The sequence below is a fragment of the Watersipora subatra genome, chromosome 3 (assembly GCF_963576615.1).
Source record: "Watersipora subatra chromosome 3, tzWatSuba1.1, whole genome shotgun sequence".
NCBI lineage: Eukaryota > Metazoa > Bryozoa > Gymnolaemata > Cheilostomatida > Watersiporidae > Watersipora > Watersipora subatra.
In genome coordinates, this window is record NC_088710.1 from 53,446,683 (window position 1) to 53,459,962 (window position 13,280).

The 13,280-nt window shown below is 35.2% G+C and overlaps 1 long non-coding RNA gene across 1 annotated transcript; it reads left to right on the forward strand.

Annotated features, from left to right (window-relative positions):
- Positions 1 to 501: 501 nt before the first annotated feature.
- On the forward strand, positions 502 to 8,335 carry LOC137389496 (uncharacterized). The gene is made up of 3 exons (XR_010978068.1): positions 502 to 548; positions 7,937 to 8,024; positions 8,258 to 8,335. It is a non-coding gene; the product is annotated as an uncharacterized lncRNA (long non-coding RNA).
- The last annotated feature ends 4,945 nt before the right edge of the window (positions 8,336 to 13,280 follow it).

Genomic DNA, 13,280 nt, shown 5'->3' on the forward strand with positions numbered 1-13,280 from the left:
TCTGTTCTTTACCTACCAAATAATAGAAGACATTGATGAAAATATTATAGCCATATTGGATATATCTATATAAATCACAATCTTTTAGTGCTCATGGTTTTCAGTTGTTGGAATAAATTTTTACTGTATTATATAAGTTCAGGATCCACACCAGCATTGTATAGCGGTGTACCTATTTTACCAAGGCTACGTATAATAGTTTGCTGGTACCTGAGTGGAACGTAGAAGAGTTTAGACATTTGAAGTAGGATTTTGGAGGTTTTTTAAAAGTTAGTGTCTCAGTAACATGTTATAAATTGGAGGCGTGGCATTTCCGCCACCACGGCTAGCTAGCTATAACGTCATTGTCTAAACTCTCATACGGTAATCGTAGACTCAGGCTGGTACTTTTAGTCGCCCTGTAGGATTAAAGTAAGCTCATTGGCTATGACCGCTTAATAAGCTGTGATTCGTGGAGCGTCCAGTCACAATAGAACTAATATGCGCTTAGCAAATTTACATTACTTCTATGAACAAAGATGTATACAAAGGGCTGCAAACTGCACGTGGTTCGGTTCAAGAAAATGATAGAACAGCATTGTTAAAAATAAGTTACTATTCCTGCGTTTTAAGAAATTAATTGGTGTCTTCATTTATTGTAAATTTAGTAAAGTTATGAACGTATATAGTTGCAAGTTTTATTATGAATTTTTCCATCTGAAACATCTATATCGATGTATAGCTGGAAAATCAAGTCTGCTGAAGGGTTTGTCGTGAGAAAGGTTGTATTCGTTTTGCATCTTCATCCAGGCCTAATTTTTTGGTTGGGGGCTGTATATCATTGGTCACTAGTAGCAAATCAATATCGTCAAGATAATGTCTACAGTAGAAATGCTACATTGTAATAATTTTTGTTGTTTGTTTTGTACATCTCAAATGAGTTTTTGTAACTGAAACGAAGCTTATCTATAGAAGGCCTTAGCAAGTGTAAATAAATTTACTATGCCGAAGTTACAAATTTTTTATTCTACATTTTAACCGTGCTAACATGGTTAGATATATATGCTTTGCAATTTTGCTAACCCTTCTGCTCGTTGTCGCTATTGCTATCGCGTTGTGATCTGGTCTGAACGGATGTTCCTAGGTTTGCCTTGTGGTTTAGTTTTGGTGGTTTGGTTATACAAAAATTTAAAAGTCTGTGACTATCTCAGAAGTTTTCAGAATAACGTGCTCTCTGTCTTCTATTATGTGCGGAAAAGTTGTACAGTAACCGTGCAAAATGAAATCCTAATACCTGCAAATATTCTAATATAGGAACTGTTGTATTGATATGTTTTATATGTTGCTATTATTCAATATTTATATCAGATAATATATTGTAAAAAAACTACTGAGATAAAAGTGCATTAGTCTCCGAGTGCAAAAACTAAAACTGGAGTAGTTCCAAAACAAACCAGTTTTGTATTCTGAAGACCTGAAGCATAACTCCAAAATATACATGTATACAACTATGCAACATCTCCCTCTTGAGAACATAGTCGGTCACTCCACAGCTGCCCTTGCCATTTCACTAAATTTGGCTATTCATAAATGCCCTTCATGAATACGATTAAGTACATCTCTCCTCTCCAGTTTGTTTGTTTGTTAGTTTGTATTTTCATCAAGAATCAAAGAAACATAATAGAAAAATCAATCTATATTTAATGATGAGGGCCCACGTGCACAATAGCGTAGCTAGTCGAGGTGCAGAGCCCGGGTAGACAGTCAACAAAAAAACAAAAGTTCATTTACTGCAACAAAAAAAGCTATGTCAGAGAGTCAAGGAGCCATTGTTTCAGAGTAGTTCGAAAAACAGTGTGATTTCCAATCCGCCTCAATCCGACCGGCAGTCCGTTCCAGGCAGCCGCCAGCTGGTAAGCACAACGCCTGTGGCCAGCAGCAGAGGTCGAAGGTGGCAAGGGAAGAGAAAATTGAGAGTTTCTGGTATCATAAGGTGGATCTGGCTTAGATTTAATATAGCTTTTAAATTCAGAATGAGCCAATGTGCAAATACGTAAAAGATATAATTCATGAATAGGTAGAATATTTGCTTTTTTGTAAAGATCAGAAGTATGATAGGTGGGGGGTTTATTAAAAACTATTCTCAATAGTCGATTTTGAATTACCAAAATTTTATTTAGGTGACTCCGTTGACTTTACTGTTGATCAGACTGTTGTAAAGCAAAATCAAAACATTTCTAGGTAATAATCCTGATGCTATATAAATCAGACCCAAGCTTTGTCTAAGTTTTGAACGGAGGCTGTCAATATGGTCTTTCCAGCTTAGTGAGCTATCAATGATAATTCCAAGAAATTTAACGTTATCTGAGTAATTCAGTTGTCTGTCATTTAAATAAACCACTTCGTTTAATTGAAGTCTGTTTTGGGGATTTTTAATTATCATATAATTAGTTTTATCTACGTTTAACGTCAGTTTATTAGCAAAACACCAAAATTTTAACTTCTCTAGGTTCAGGTTGATTTGAGCTATGTCTCTATTTAGATTGTTACTCTCAAAAAATAAAGTGGTATCGTCTGCAAACAGAATTGTTTCAAAAGAATTTGCGCTTTCAACTAAGTCATTGATATAGAGGAGGAATAAGGTAAGACCCAAGATAGATCCCTGGGGTACCTCACAGGTAATGTTTAGAGACTGAGATGTGACTTTGTTTACATTTACACATTGTGTTCTATTAGTTAGGTAGTGTTTTATTAGATCAATAGAGTTGTATTGAAAGTTTAGGTTTTGAAGTTTATGCAAGAGGATTGTATGGTCAAGGGTATCAAATGCCTTCGAAAAGTCTATAAATATACCAATAATCACCAAGCTGGAGTTTAGCGCTGCAAATGCATTGCTCACAAATTCTATTACAGCATGGTGAGTACCTTTGTTTGATTGGAAACCATATTGGGAGCTAGATACTATATTTTCTTCTTGAATGTGCAATTGTAGCTGGGTGTCTAATACTGATTCGAACCCTTTAGAAAAAATTGGGAGTATGGAAATAGGGCGGTAATTAGTTAGACTGGATTTACTAATTTGTTTTTATATATAGGTAAAACTTTGGCACATTTCATTTTAGAAGGCACTGAACTAGTCAGGATAGATTGATTTATTATGTGCGCTAAAGGAGCGGCAATGTAGTCCGCGCTATCCCTAACTAACCTCGCAGGAATTCCATCAATACCTTCAGCTTTGTGCTCATTTAAATTTTTTAAGAGTTTGACAACCAAGTCAGCATCAATTAGATGAAAAGTAGATGGTTTATGTTGCGTTTGCTCAGAGAATGGATAGCTTGGACAGGATGGAATTATATTAGCTAGATTTGGCCCTATTTCAGTAAAGAAAGTGTTAAAAGAGTTTGCTATATCTAAGGGTTCACAAAGGGTGTGTTTATCATTATCTATAAGCTTTTCAATAGTCGAAGGACAGCTATTTTTGCATCCACAAGCTTCATTTATAGCTTTCCATAGCTTTTTAGGATTACTAGAAAGCTATGGAAAGCTAATCCTAGGTAATTCTAGGATTACCAGTCAGTAAAGGTATGATGACCCTGTCATGGTAAAAGAGCAGGTCATGGGAACGGTAAACCGACATAGCTCCTTTTCCTCTATTAAATTCTTCGAACATCATCACTACATGACAGATATGCTGGCCAGTCTTTTTCTACATTTTACCTCACCCCCTGAAGCATATCATCAGATCTCTGAGATTTTGATAGGCTCTCAAAGAGAGTGTCACTGGCAGGAATGGCCATTTTGAAGCTGTTTACTTCTTTCTTCTGTTGCACAAATAACATGTACTGTCAGGTTGCTTGTAGAGTACATTTAGAGAGCATTAGTCGAGTTGTATTCTTTTACGCAGCAAAAACTACGTGGAACTTGTTGAGCATCAGCCTTAGTTTGAATTTCTGCGTCCTTGAAGTTGTCTTGTCCGAAGGTAGATAACTGAAAATCGGAACAAACTGCTTGTGATCCGTTTTAACAGCGAAGTCTTCCAGTCTTAGTAGATACTTGCAATATTTCTCCTATGCCTAGTTTGAATACCTCCTCTATGACAGCATACCCTTTGTCCGATTGAGTTAGAGCTCAGCTTGCTGTTGCCACCCGCTTCTCACTACTGTCTGGTTGTTTAAAGATGACTGGCCCTAACTCTTGGATGCAACTGTGGAAGGTAATGTCCTCTGATTAACATCATATGGAACCGGCATTGGAGATTTCAGGAACTCCCTCTTGAGTTGTTCAAATGCCTTTTGTTGCTTACATTCCCATGTCTAGTCAAAATTTGTCACATTGTCAAAGTTCTTCTGGAGAAGACCCCTTAGAGCTTTGATAGTTGTTGCTTTGTTGGGACTAAATTTGGCTGACTGATTCACCGATCCTAAAAAGATTTTGATATCTCTTGGCTTTGTTGGAGTTTGGAAGTCCAATATACTCTTGATTCTTTCCTCACTGGCATGTATGCCTTCGGCATCTATTGTGTGTCTAAGGAAAGATACACTTGATATTTTGAATTCACATTTATTTTTATTTTGAGTCATACATGTACCTTTGATCTTCTTCAATACTTGCTTTAATCTCTCATCATGTTTAGCCTCGTCTCTTCTAAAAACTGGCACATCATCCATATGTGCCAATACTTCAGATCCCTCTAGAATTCTCCACATCTTTCAGTAGAGTTCTGGTGAAGAATAGTCTAAATGGAAGTTTTTTTTATGCGAACTTCCCAAATGGTGTCAGGAAGGTAGTTAAACTTTATAATGTTTACACAGTGATATCTTTTGGAATCCACTAATAGCATCGAATTTGAAGAAACTGTCCCTGATACACGTGACAAGCTGTCTTTAACTGTTAACATTAGGAATACTTCACTCTTGACATATCTGTTGAGCAGAGTCGCATCAGAACATATTCTGACAGTACAATTGCTTTTAGGGATTACCACCATAGGGAAACACCAATTTGTTGGCTTAATGACCTCTCCTATCTCTCCTAGATCTACCATTCGCTTGAGCTTCACTTTGGTTTCATCGAAAAGATATATCGGTACAGCCCTAGGAACATGGATAGCATATGGCTTTTTATCATTTGATCATTTTATCGCTTGATATTATATGAAATATTGTTCACTTGTCTTAGGCCTTTGAAAACTGATTTATATTCATCAATTTTTTGAAAAACAGTGTGTTTTGTTAATCCAATAGTTTCACACACTTTTGCTCATTAGATTGTCATTCTGTTTCTTTACTACATACATGTATGTACAGTCAGTATCGCTGCAATCACCATACGATAACACAACTATACAACCAGAGCCAGCACAAAAATTTTTGTTTTTTGTTTTAGAATGGCGAGGTCAAACAATAAGTAATATCAATCAATTGATCAATCATAAATTCTTTTGTCTGCAAAGGTTAAAAACTCCAAATCATTTTTACCTTTTAGACAGTTTTTCAGAAGTTGACTAGCCGTATACTGTGAAACCAAATGATAATTGCTTACAAATTAATGAATAATAAAAATATGGCCAAAGCAGGAGAGATAATATAGTTCTCATCTCACATTATTGCCAATGTAATTGCCAAGACATTGTATTGCATACGCGCTGGCGCCGTGACAGCACGTAATGTTGACAAGTAGTCAGTATTTTGAAAATGATACACTGTAAATCCTCTAATTGAACGCTACCTCTATTTTAACGCCACCTCTAATTGACTGCCACTATGGAAGAGTGGTTGAAAAATAGAGCGCCACCCTTTAATTGAACACCACCTCCATTTGACTGCTACTTGAAAATTCTTTGATCCTGACGAACCCATAATAGCAATTGATCAGCAGAAAAGGGTCCACAAAATCGTATCAATAATGAATCGTTTACATCAAACACAATTAATTCTCTCGTTGTCCAACTCCAAGTCTTTTCTCGAAGTTTTTTTCTTCATAACATTTTGAAAGCAACATCATAGACATAATTACCGTATGAGACTAATGGTAGTTCCTTGTTTAATGCGGTCTCAATACTTTGAAGTACATGGTTTACATTTATGATAGTATATGAATGACTAGTTTTAGGCTGTAAGTTTTGCTAAAAAGTTCAGCTAAAAAATTGTTTGGACGCTAATATCAACTAGTTCAGCAGTGCAGAAGAAGGGTTGAGGTCAGAAAACATTGTGGAAAGTATTGAACACCCAGAAGATGTTTGTTTTATCGAAAGCAACAATCAGAACGCAGCTGGCCGAGCAAACAATGCAAATATTTTTGTTTCAGAAATGATAATTTTTCTTTCCGCATGTATTATAATTATGGTTCATTTATGTCACTTGTTCTTGAATATATATTTGTAGCGCTTGATAGATTATTGTGTTATAACTTCTAAATTTGCAATTTCATAGCATATTATTTGATAGCATCATTGCAGTAATCTGATCTTACAATGGATCGACGCTCGTAACTCTTCTATTGCACATAAATAGCTAGTTTTGGCTGCAAACTGTATCAAACATATCAATGAGTGCAATGAGTTTTTTTTGCAACATTGTTGAATATAGATATAAAATAAAAATATGTCTTCAAATTTAGAATGAAATAAAAATTGAAAACTCAAACAAATTGCAAACAGGACACGGGCTATAATATCATTGCAGGTTAATTGCAAACAATAGATATCAACCGGTAGATACAGTTTTTTGACTTCTCAATGCATATTTATCACGAGAGATCTTTGACAGGTTGGCGGTAAGTTAGCAGATTTATTGCATTCAAAAGGATTAATATCGCTCCACCAGAAAAAGAGTGCAAAATATAGGTGACATTCGTGTCACCTGTAAAAGGGCTAAATTTATCTTCCCAAATTCCTGACGAGCCATTTGAAAATACAACATCAGCCTTTATTTGAACGCCACCTCTATTTTACCGCCACTAGAGAAGAAAATTGAAAAATCGAGCGCCATGGCGTTCAATTAGAGTTATATGGCATGTCATGTATATAGCATTATGTAGTATTGTAAACATTGCCACAATACAATCAACCCTACAATTTCATTTCAGCGCTAAAAGTTGGTCTGGTATTAGTATTCATACCAACAGGAGATACAGAAAAGTCAGCATGATAAAAACCATTCTCTGTTACAGTACTAGCAGCCTGATTATTGGATGAACCATAACAATTACAACAATAAATAATGCACCATAACAATTACAACAATAAATAATGAACCATAACAATTACAACAATAAATAATGCACCATAACAATTACAACAATAAATAATGAACCATAACAATTACAACAATAAATAATGAACCATAACAATTACAACAATAAATAATGAACCATTACAATTACAACAATAAATAATGCACCATAACAATTACAACAATAAATAATGAACCATAACAATTACAACAATAAATAATAAACCATAACAATTACAACAATAAATAATGAACAAATAAATGACAGCAATATTCATGACCAATGTCAATATTCAGTTTGATGCTGGCACAGACAAGATTCATTATGAAATCGTTACCCAAGCCGCTAGTCTGTTTGCACAGATATGTATTGTTGCAGTACGCATAAACGAACGAAACTTTGTACATATTCTTTTTAACATAATAAATAGACTTGTCGTTTGTCTGTCTCTCTTGTGTGTGTCTTCAAGTATTATAATCCGCTTTTTAACCTTTTTGTTCATACTCGGGGGAATTATATTGCTTACAACATGGATGGTGGTTTCTATCATCAGACCTCAGTCTGTAGCAATGGAGCCGTTATATCATAGTCATAATTGGTGGCAGCAGTAGTTGAAACTATTTTAGTGTGTATCTATATAGCAGCAGCCAACTTGAAGTATGTTAATTATTTTTAATGGAGGAACACTTTGGAGAACAAGATCTATTTAGGTAATTTATTGTAGGAAGTTTCTCTGAGTCTGAGTAAGTCTGAGGATCTACCAGACATGAAAGAGAAGAAACACAAGAAACGCAAGCTGTCGGAGCAAACTGGTAGATATTGTTTTGTTAGTTAAATATTACGATTAGTTTTGATATCAAGTTTAGCTTGTTAAAGCCTTTTCATACCTTTTGCTAATCTTGCTGTTATGCTTTTGTATATACATGCACATGTATATTGTGAAATTTGTATTTGGTGGATTGGGAGTATTACATCATTGAAGTTTTTAACATGTGCCGTACTAAATCAATAAGGATGCATTTTAAAAAGGATGCAATTATTTTAGTGGAGCCTTCTACTGAGGAAATTCAAAAACCTAAGAAAAGCAAGAAAAGCAAGAAAAAGAAACCAGAACTCGTGTCAGGCAAGTATCTAAAGCAATCTTTCTTTGCCATCCTTTCTGGTACACTCGGCTCATAATCGTTTTGTTTTAAGTTTTTTACCACCTACTCATGATTAGCTAATCACTGAGTTGTTAGCGTTTGCTGTATGTTATTTGTATGTCTTGCATATACATAGTATCCATATAATTATCCTATACAGTCCAACTTTATATGCACAAATTTAATTCATTCGGAAATCTGCTTCAAACGTTAAAACCATCATATCTTGCTATACCGTAGTAACTTGCTATACCGTAGTAACTTGCTATACCGTAGTAACTTGCTATGCCGTAGTAACTTGCTATACCGTAGTAACTTGCTATACCGTAGTAACTTGCTATACCGTAGTAACTTGCTATACCGTAGTAACTTACTATACCGTAGTAACTTACTATACCGTAGTAACTTAATATACCGTAGTAACTTACTATACCGTAGTAACTTACTATACCGTAGTAACGTACTATACCGTAGTAACTTACTATACCGTAGTAACTTACTATACCGTAGTAACGTACTATACCGTAGTAACTTACTATACCGTAGTAACTTACTATGCCGTAGTAACTTGCTATACCGTAGTAAAGTATAAACTAACTTTTGGGCTTCTGTATAATTTATATGACTGTATAATTGAATTTACATTTTAATTTTTGCCATCCTTAATTTATTTCCCAAACTAATGTTTTAAAAAGCATCAGATGTTGTGTTAACAATTTCTTTCAGTGTCAAGTCAAATATTTACTCAAATTTTACATCATTTGTAGGAAAATTTATGTTGTGTTGTATTAATTATATATATTAAACTAACACAAACTAAACTGTTTAGTCTATATATATTTTTAACATTTTCCCACGACCAAACACGAGCGGAGCGATTGTTTGAGAGATTTATGATAAATGCATGTGCACACAACTCATGAAAATTATTCATCAACACCGTCGCAAACCCTTGTAACCGAAATCTCATCACAACAAATTCAACCATTTTGCAATGGAGTCGTTTAAGTATAATAATGATACAAAACACATATAAACCTATTTAAATATGTTACCAAGTCTTTGAAAATTGTTGACAATATCCTAAAACCGACCCATCTGATCGGATTATACACAAATAGACAGATTAATTCGGCCTGAAATCGTTATTAAAACTTGACAAGCCTTATTTTTATCAAAATTAAGACCGGCAAACGAAACGCCGAGCGACAGAGAATAGAACGATTAAGTCGTGTGCATTTCACACAAAAAAACTGCGCATTTCACCAGTCTATAGCATTGTCTAATTGCTGAAGTTTTCTAATATTTTTCCGTTTTTAATATCTTGCAAAAATATTTAATTATAAGAATAATTATTTGATTTTGTAAAATTATCATAAGAATAATTATTCGAATTTATTTGTTCGAAGGCTTCTGTAATAAACTTAGACCGTTTGAGGCGTAGACCGATTTACAGGTACGAAATTGTGGTACACAGTCTATCAGCCTATGTTTTTTCCCAATTACCGAAGGTTTCATTAAATTATTTAAAACGTTAACCAAAATTCTTTACATCTTATGTACAAGCTAGGGCCGAACTGCAACCCCCCTTTATGACGAAAACACTTTTTTATTTTGCTCCAGTTTGCAGAAAACTTCTAGACGTGTGAACGCTCATACTTGCTTTCTGCTAGATCGCTATCAAAACCATTCTATATTCAACACAACCAACTTTCAAACTGTCTATATTACTCAGCAGCTTGCCATTTTACTTCTAATATTGCATTTCAGAGATATAATAAACATATTTCCTTATTGCTGTTGTTAAATTACATACATTACAGTAGGTTAGGCCTACAGCTTTAATTAATATTCATTTTATTGTTGTAAAACATAGGTTTGAGATAGTAGTAGATTAGCTGTGAATTTTTCACAACCTTTTGTTTTGCATAATTGACTTTTTGAATTTAATCTCAAAACAACTTGACAACTACCATGGACATACAACTTCCCAGAACACTACATCGTGGCCGGCGCAGTGGCCGTCCACGTGTCTCTCAATTATTACAGCTCAATAGGAGGATAAATAGAAGGTCCTCACAGCAACCATCAACATCAAATGCTAATGTTCAACAACACGCTACTCAAATTAATAACAACAACTCACCTGATTCAGAGAATTCTTTAGTAGATGTTGTAGGCGATGTAAATGACATGGACTTGGCAGTCCCTTTGTTTCCAGATGATGATCATGATTTTATGGACATCATTGACCATGCAAATATTGCACAAAACAATATTGCTCCTCCTAATGCTGCCCCCTTCATCACATTTCTCATTTTCAATCTTTACGTTGTCCTGATTTTCAAGAACTGCCTAACAACTTTCTAGACAGACTTGACAACAACATATCACAGCTCACATGTACTGGATGTAATGAGAAACATTTCATTACATACAATGCTCCAATACAACTATGTCATATGTGCCAACAAGTTCCCCTGTCAAATTCCTAGATTACTAGAATTTCCTTTTTGTCGTGCTCCCTCAAGTTTATTTCATATCATCTCGAACAACTCTCATTTACACTATACTCTGTCAATTCCTGCTGACAACTACTTTTTCAACAACCAGCAGTACCCTTTCTTTTTTCCATTATCACTTATTCGATTATCAGGTCGTGGGCTGTATGACAGGGGAATTTCTAGTATATTTTCACATATAAAGCTGCAATGTTTAGAGAAATTTTGAACAGTAGTGTAGTTTCAATCGTTTTTGTTACTTGATTGGCGATAATTTCATTCCAAATAGAAATTTTTTTCAAATTACGGTTATGTCACGCAAGACTCATAAAACAAGGCAAAGGTTAGTCACTCAAATAAATGATTTGACATATACTGTTTAGAATACCTTTATCTGTTAACAAAATGTTTGGTAGATTCCAATGTTGTATGATGAAAAACTTGTATGTCAAACCAATCGTATGTAGGGCTTTGGTTGTACATATATAGGCAGTTTGGCTGTACACGTATAGGCAGTTTGGCTGTGCGCGTATAGGCAGTTTGGCTGTACATGTATAGGCAGTTTGGCTGTACATGTATAGGCAGTTTGGCTGTACATGTATAGGCAGTTTGGCTGTACATGTATAGGTATTTTGGCTGTACATGTATAGGCAGTTTGGCTATACATGTATAGGCAGTTTGGCTGTACACGTATAGGCAGTTTGGCTGTACATGTATAGGCAGTTTGGCTGTACATGTATAGGCAGTTTGGCTGTACATGTATAGGTATTTTGGCCGTACATGTATAGGCAGTTTGGCTGTACATGTATAGGCAGTTTGGCTGTACATGTATAGGTATTTTGGCTGTACATGTATAGGCAGTTTGGCTGTACATGTATAGGCAGTTTGGCTGTACATGTATAGGTATTTTGGCTGTACATGTATAGGCAGTTTGGCTATACATGTATAGGCAGTTTGGCTGTACACGTATAGGCAGTTTGGCTGTACACGTATAGGCAGTTTGGCTGTACATGTATAGGCAGTTTGGCTGTACATGTATAGGCAGTTTGCTTGTGGGGTACATACTATACATACTTCACATAGTATGTGCTGATTGCAGTTAAGCCATATGTACTGTGATTTCTTTAAATGCAATGTACATACAGTAGTTGTTCTATCATGCTTGTCTTATGGCGAGAATTTATGTGTAGTTATTATCATGATTATTCATTGGAATAATCATGTAGGCAATGCTATGAGCTACATAGCATTGCCTACATGGGGGTTTGTTTTGGCCATATATATCGATCTAACTTTTCTCCCAAACCAAAGTTGGAGTTAGAAAACACATGTCTCATTCCTGAATCTGAACGCAGTGCCTTATCGTACAAAAACTTTACATCTCAGCAAAAGTTTTTAGTATTTTCAAGGGAAGCTGAGGTTTATTCATGACATATATCAGTATGTTGGTTCAGTATAAAGGCTACCTCTATCACTAATGCTGTCTATTGATCAAAGCACTCGTGAACTGAGAGTGCTTGTGTTCAGCAGTCTTGTAGCTGGTTTGGTTTTATATTCTGTAAAGGCTTTAAATAGTAATAGTGATATTTTAAATTAATTTATATTCTAATAATAGATGAACCTGCCGCTGGTGATGATGCAAGAGATATTGAAACCAAGCAAAGTGTTTGTAGGAGTAAAGATACCATATTAGGAGATCTTACAGAGATACTACTGTATTTAGTCATAGCAGTCTGTATATCTACTCAGCTCCCTTGTAAACATTATTCTGGTAGACAATGAAGATCACTCATCAGCCAAAAGTCCGTGGTTTTATTCATCTATTTCATGCCTTGACCATCATATCGGTGCTGTCAAATGCTTCCATGGAAGTTTAAAAAGTATTCCTCGCCGAAAGTTTAGCCGGCAGTATTTTAAAATTACATATATTTGTACCAATATAACTTTTATGATTCACCTTTTTGCGTTGGTTTTGATGTTAGAAAAACGAAAACTGGTATGAGTGACAAAAACACTTTCGATGCAAGTTCCCAGCTGTGATTTGAGGCAGTCCTTTTTTTTCAGCAAAACACAGCCTTATAATGGACTACGATGTCAATATTGATGACTAGCCAATGCGTTAATGCAAGACAAAAAGCACTCCTGTTTGCCGCCATTCTTATACGTTTTCCCATCTAGTCACTACACTACGATGTTATGGTTAACTAATATGGCAGATAATTATAACGCAAGGGCAAAACAGATACTATAGATACCAAAATGTCTTCGCTGTATTTATGTCCCGCATAAACTTTCAAGCGATGAATTACACCAAATCAGCTTATGCTATCTGTGGAGTGCGAAAACAAGAAATTTTTCCTTCACAGAAATAGAAAGTTTCACGAAAGACATCTGTTTAAAACCTATTAACGGATGCTCTGCTTTT